Source organism: Carassius gibelio, chromosome A22, assembly GCF_023724105.1.
Source record: "Carassius gibelio isolate Cgi1373 ecotype wild population from Czech Republic chromosome A22, carGib1.2-hapl.c, whole genome shotgun sequence".
Classification (NCBI taxonomy): Eukaryota; Metazoa; Chordata; class Actinopteri; order Cypriniformes; family Cyprinidae; genus Carassius; species Carassius gibelio.
The window spans coordinates 16,036,291-16,043,704 of NC_068392.1; the positions used below are offsets into that span (position 1 = coordinate 16,036,291).

At 37.2% G+C, this 7,414-nt stretch overlaps 1 long non-coding RNA gene across 1 annotated transcript; it reads left to right on the forward strand.

Annotated features, from left to right (window-relative positions):
- The first annotated feature begins 6,474 nt into the window (after positions 1–6,474).
- On the forward strand, positions 6,475–7,204 carry LOC127942634 (uncharacterized). The gene is made up of 3 exons (XR_008149356.1): positions 6,475–6,625; positions 6,724–6,879; positions 7,111–7,204. It is a non-coding gene; the product is annotated as an uncharacterized LOC127942634 (long non-coding RNA).
- The last annotated feature ends 210 nt before the right edge of the window (positions 7,205–7,414 follow it).

A 7,414-nucleotide genomic window follows, 5' to 3' on the forward strand; every position in this document is an offset into this window, starting at 1 on the left:
CAGCACACGGACCTTGTCAAACTTGTTTTGTTTTGCATTGTTGTCCTTTTCCATTTATTAAGGAGTTATTTTCCTGCACTTGGACCCAGACCCTGTTTTTTCTAAGGTGCTCTCTGCCGCGCCGTAGACACTGTTAAATAAACAAACACCTGCTGGTCCAAAATGCAACAGCTAGAGTTCTGTCAACTTTGCAGCTGCCTATTGAACAATGAATACATTTTAAAATCTTGCTAATTACTTATAAAGCCCTGAATCAGTACTTGAGCAAACTCACATTGCAATCACATCAGCTGTGTTCTCAAAACTCTGGCCATTTGATAATACCAAGAATATCGGGCGGCAGATCCTAGTGTTACCTAGTGTTGTTTGGGAGGCAGACACACTCTGTCAGGTTAAATCTAATCTCTAATTAAAGACCTATCTCTTTAAATTGGCATATACATAATACACATTTCTATAATTCAAATTCATTAAAGGATTGTTGGGCTGCATTAATTAGGTCAACCAGAACCGGGGAACACTTCCCATAACACCCATTGTGCTCTTTATACTTTGTGAGAATGACATTTATGCTAATATTAGTCTATTTCATTCTTATTCAGAGGTCACCGTAGCCACCCAGATCCAGTCTGTATCCATAGTGGATAAGCACTTAAAGACGACCTCTACAGCCCTGAATGTCAGCGGAGACGACATCAACTAGATGAGAAACAGAGACATATCCCCTGTGAAGACCTCATTACCTCAACGGCCACCCGGCACAAGACCACAGGAACCAGACAAGACCTCTGCACCTGTGTTGCAGCCTGGGATTAAAACATGTCATGCTGGTTTCATCTGGTCAGAGGAGAACTGAATGTCCAACTGAGCCTGGTTCTCCCAAGGTTTTTCCTCTATTTCCATCACCAATGGAGTTTTGGATCCTTGCCGCTGTTGCCTTTGGTTTGCTTAGTTGGGAACTCTTGACTGAGTGCACAGACACTATTGGAAGAGAGGTAAACTGGATGATAACATCACTGTATCATCAATAAATTGAATTTAGCTGTATTACTCTGTTATTGTCTTGCATTACTGACAAATTATTTTCCTATTTAACACTGTAAAGCTTCTTTGACTCACCCAGTATTGTATAAAGCATTATGCATTATAGGTGCAATGTGTAATATTTAAAACTGTCTATTTAATGAAATACAATATAATATACATAACTATGTTTCCAGATGTGTATAAAGATATTAATATGAATGAACCATTATTTTTTATTACCTTAGATTTAGGGTTTGAGGGTCGCGGGTTCCTTTACATGAAAGTTGCCACCATGTTTGTACAGTGCCACTAAATGGACAAGCTGCTCTACAGAGCGCATTTCGTCACTTTGTTGTTCTTACAAATAAAATATGGACACAATAAATAACAAGTACATTAACATTTGTAATACAATTTATTTATTTAATAATTAAGTACACTGTAAAAAATGATTTTATGGCTCAGTAAATAAAACAGGAAAAATCATGCATCTTAACTAAAAATATATTAGTAAAATTAAAAACTCCTGAATATTAAGTAAAATCTAAGTATATACTCAATATTTTTTGTAAATATTATACATCCAACAGAGGAGTAAATTTGACTTGTGATTATCTAGCATATTTACTCGAATTTATAAAGTACTTGAAGCAAATAAATAAAAAATGATGTAAAATTTAAAGCGAGGAATCTGCGCATGCGTGGAAAGAAAACCCGCGATGATCTCAGGCTTCTCCATGATCTCCATCAGTTCTCGACAGGTAAGTTCTATTTAAAACCGCATTATATTACGGATTTTTACATTGAATTTATTCAAGAAACGATATTTCATTATATGATTGTGTTGTCATCACTTTATTCTGTACCTTTGAAAAGTGTAGCGCGTTCTTGAGTCAGCTTTGTAAACGAGCGCCATATAAGCTAACGTTACAGTCTACGTAGCAAAATTAATTTAACATAAGTTAATTTTATGCTTGTGCATTGCTCTTCAGAAAAATATATATGTTGCGGCCACGAATTAACAATTGGTGAACACGTTTTCATCCCATCTTTTTATATAAATCGTGCACAATATAAATAATTCCCCCAATCTCTAATTACTTTACTAAATCGTGCGTTGTTTGTCCCTTTTTTACTCAATCGTGTCCACTTTGTAAATTACCATAACTCGTTCGCTTTTTATTTCAAAACGTGTTAAAGATTATTAAAATATGATTAACTTAATTAACATAGTTTAATGCAAGAAAATGGCAAGGTGAACTGTGATGCAGTATATTTGAATCAGTTTGATTTGGTTTAATATAGTGATGACGTTTCGTTTTTTTCTCATTTTTTTTTGAGACAGTTTTGTGTGATATCTTTACAAAGACTAGTCTCGTTATGCACATCATCTGAACAGCCCCAAAAAAGTAAATCTCAAAGATAGCCACTGGTTCTGTAGTGTTTAAAAAAATCCTCATTCGTTTCATCAAATTTAATTATGTGAATGCAAATACTAATTAACTTTTAGTTTAAAAATATGCTGTTAACCAATTTATTTTTTGTGTTTTCTTAATTGCAGAATATTTATCAAGTGCCTCCAGTCATTCGTGCTGTCTTTGGTGCAAACTGGTTGAAAGGGACAGAAGTAAGAGACTGAATGGAATGATATGTTCACACAGGGGTAGTTAATATTTTTGATCTTGATTTAAGCTTTTTAATGTGAACTGATGAGGTGGGTGTGCAAAAAATGTAACTTTACTGTATTGAAAAGAACAGAACTTCTAAAACATTACCGACTACAGCACTGGCACAGCACACAAAGCCGCTCAATTCTGTGCCCATACTCTGATTGTCCTTGTTGCTTCAGGACCTGGAGTGCCCTGCACTCTCATTTGTCTAGAGATCACAGAGAGTCATTGGATTCTACACAGGCCCTCTCATTTAAGTGTCTTGTTTGTAATTCAGTAAGTAACCATTCAGAAAAACAATACTTTGAGCACATTCGATGTCATCTAAAAAAGTATGAAACAGTGACCTGTGTTTTCAATAATTGCGAATACAGAACAAATATATATTCAACTTTTGCATCTCATAAAAGCAGGAAGCATACTCCTCACTCACTTGAACATTTCAAACCATCCATCCTTCAAAATTACACTTGTCAAACACCTGAAGATACTGAATTGACTGTGGATGAAAGTAATTTATGTGAAACTTTTGTTGAGGAAGAACAAGATTTTGTCAGAACAATCAACAATAAGTTGGGTTGCCTTTTTCTTAAATTAGAAAGTGTTTTCAACGTTTCTAATAAGTGCATTGATGAAATAATAGATGAATTACAATTCATTACATCAACTGCTTCAAGTCCAATTATCAAACAGATTATTGAGACGACTTTAAAAAGTAATGGTTGCAGTGTTGATGAGTCAGTAATCTCGAATTTGGTGGAAAATCTTACAACCCTTAATCCACTAAATGAAGCCCTCGGGGTGGATGGACCCTTCAAGACCTCATACAAAAGAGAGAGATTTCTGAAGGAGCAATTGTCTATTGTTGAACCTGTGGAGTACATACTAGATGAAAAAAGCACATTTCAGTATGTTCCCATTTTGCAATTGTTGCCACAGATTTTAGCTAAGAATGATGAGGCCTTCAGGAATGCCCAAAGCACGAGAGGTACTTATGAATCCTTTTGTGATGGTTCACATTTCAAAGAAAATGTCTTTTTGTCTGGAGATGTAAGAATTCCTCTTATACTCTATATTGATGATTTCGAGGTGTGTAATCCCCTCGGGACATCGCGGAAAAAGCATAAGGTTACTGCCGTCTACTGGGTCCTGGGAAACATTCGCAGTGTATCGCGCTCCTCACTGACATCCATTTATCTGGCTGTGCTTTGTAAAGCAAATGATGCTAAGAAATATGGATATTCTCGTGTACTTGAACCATTGTTGACTGATCTCAAAGGTTTGGAGCAAGATGGTGTTTTTGTGACCTCTTTTGGGAGATTTATCAAAGGCACTGTGTTCTGTGTGATTGCTGACAATCTCGGTGCGCATGCAGTTGGAGGTTTTCTTGAGAACTTTACTGGGTCACACATCTGCAGATTTTGTACTGGGGAACGGTCTCAGTTCCAAGACTTAGAGGTCAGATCTGGTGCATTTTCTCTAAGAAATAAAGAAAACCATGAAACACACAAACAGCTGTAAGGACTGGAACCCATTGCTTTGGATTGAAAGGCCAGTGTCCAATTACTAACAGTTTAAATCACTTTCATGTAGTATCAGGGTATCCCCCTGATGTGCTTCATGACTTGCTTGAGGGAATTGTTCCATTTGAATTGGCGCTTTGTTTGGATGTACTGATCAGGAAAAAATATTTCACTCTTGTTGAGCTCAACCATCAAATCAAAACATTCCCATATAAATGGAGTGACAGAACAAACTCACCTCAAGTTGTTGCACCAAACTTTGCTTCTAAATCCAGCATCGGTGGCAACGCCCATGAAAACTGGTGTTTATTGAGGTTGCTGTCACTAATGGTTGGACATAAAATACCAGAGGATGAGAAAGCATGGCAGTTAATAATGTGTCTTAAAGATGTTGTCGATCTTGCTCTGTCTCCTGTCTTTTCTGATGCAAGCATCGGTTTTCTTGACAGCAAGATATCCGAACATCGACACCGGTTCAGGAACTTTTTCCACAACGGAGGCTGCTCCCTAAAAATCACTTTGTGGAGCACTATCCGCAGCATATTAAAGACTTTGGCCCCCTTGTGGCATTATGGACAATGAGGTTCGAGGCCAAACATCACTTCTTCAAAAGGGTTCTTTGGCAAACTGGTTGCTTCAGAAACGTTTTGATGTCTCTGGCAAGGAAGCATCAAGCAATGATTGCATTCCATTTGTATGACTCTGAAGATGCGAGGCCTGCCATTTCAGTGACAAAAATGTCTAAAGTGCCATTTGCAGTGCTACATGAAGGAATAAAAGAAGCTGTGGAAAACCAATTCCCTAATGCCACTTCAGTGCACATGACAAATAAGGTAGACTATCTGGGCACAGACTACACTGTAGGAATGATGTTAGCATTTGGATCAACTGGTGGATTGCCTGACTTTGCAGAAATTGTTCAAATGTTGGTTGTTCAAGATGAACTCAGCTTTGTTGTCAGGCTGCAAAGTACCTGGTACAATGAACATCTTAGGGTTTTCATGTTAGAACCCACTCACAATATTAAAATTATCCAGCAAGCCCAGCTGACAGATGTTTATCCACTAGCAGCTTACACCTTGGGAGGACACTTGATGGTGTCTCTAAAACACTACATTTGCATTGATTAAAAGGATATGCACCTAGTCCTTTTCATAAAAAAAAAAAAAAAATGGAAAGGTTTTTTTTTTCTTTTCTTTTTTTAGTAAGAGTGTGTGTGTTATTGTCTGTTAATGGTGATGCCATTGTAACGAAGTAAGCCTGTGTGTCTGTGTGTGTGTGTGTGTGTGTGTGTGTGAAGTTAATGTGTGAGAGAGTAACTGTTTAAAATTAAACAGGTAAACATACCCTTTCTTTAATTTTGTTTCTTTTAGATTGTGACACATCAACAATGTCCTCACCTTGCCCAGCTGTACTACGAATAATTTTACAAGACCATGACATACGAAAATTGTTCCTTCCATCTGGGATTCCGAACACAGTCGATGATCTGCTGACAACTGTAAAAGACACTTTTCAGTTAGATGGTGATTTCAGTCTCATGTACATGGACACAGATTTTGCTCAGTTTTTTACTCTGAGTCCTTGTTCTTAATGTCGTCAGTAGAGGTCAATCAAAATTGTTAAAAAGGTGGAAGATCCATCAGTCATTCTGACACTGACACCTGTTTGTGACTCTGACGTCTTATCAGGTTCAAATGATTTGGACCAACATTCTATAGATGACCAAGCCTCAACCAGTTCTAGGGAAACAGTGCTGCTGGCATCATCTAAGGTTCGCTTAGAAAGGTGGCCAGAAAAATTTGAACTTCCACAGTTTTCCTTCGATATTGACAGAATTCTACAAGATGGAAATCAAACATATTTTGAAAATGGAACTCTCTTTCAGAGTGCTACTGTAAAAGGTGACATCCTACAAAAGCTTGCAGAATCAATATTTAAATACACGGCATATCCCACAACTGTCCAGATACAGTCCGTCATAGAGGCTCTGCTACAAAAGTATCCATGCTTGAAGGAACCGGGATGTTTTTCAGGGATGCATGGCTGGAAACAAAGCCTCAAGTACAAAATGGGCAACTATCGTTCAAAGTTAAGAAAACGAGAGCTAGCCTACCCTGAGCTTATGGTTAACTCTTTGAAAAGGAAGCTGCCAAGTGAGAAAATTCCAAGCAAAAATGTCAAGAAACCAAGAAAAGCTGAACTTAATTTTTTGCTGCCACACCCAAACGGGGAATCCATTGAGATCCAGCTTTGCTGGATGAAATAAAAAAGAAAGATAATCAAAGAGTGGTTGAAGAGAAAATGTCAAAAACATTTTCTTACAGGCGCGACAAAGTTGTTAATCTCAGCCCACCAATTAAAGATTTCCAGGAGAGATGGCCTGCCTTATTCTCAGAAGCTCAGGTAAGTTAAGCCAGTTACATTATAATAGATATCATATTTTGATTGTTTGCTGTTTACATAAAGATACTTTTGTCTGTGTATTATTTAACTTATTACAGATAAAGGAGGAATTCCGAAGAATTACGGCTGTACCCCTGGAACAAGTCTTTATGTCGAAACTCGATGGCTACACGCCGAAACTCTTGGAGCTTTTAGAAGCTAAGGGAGGTGCTGCAGGAGTCAGGATACAGTCAACACTCAATGCGTTGACTCCGGTATGAAACCAGTACCTGTTTAAACCAGTTAAGCATTCTGTAATGTTAATTTGTGTATTGGGTGCCATAATTTTGTATGTCATCATTCACAAATGCTGCTTCTGTCTGTTGTACTTATTGAAATCATTTAAACATTTTTATAAAGTTAAACATTTGAATACTTTTTAGAAGTATTCTAAAATTAGATATCTTTTGATCAGTATTGATTATTAGAAATACATCTCTTCACAGTGCAATACCATTGAAAAACGACGAGATGGTGTGATTCGCAGTCTCATTGAATATCTTGGTGAGGGGGCAGAGAATCTTTTCAAAGATGGCAATGTAAGTCCCAGACATGTTACGCTAAACATTTTTATCTAGTCTATAAAATTGTCCTTACCATTTTTGAACTGTTTATACAACAGTATAGCTTATGATGTTATTAACACTTGAAATTGTTTTTCCCCATCATCCTCCTTGATCACATAAGGATGGCACTCACAGAAGATGTCATGATGATTCTTGTCCATGGAAACCGAAATGGAGAGCCAGT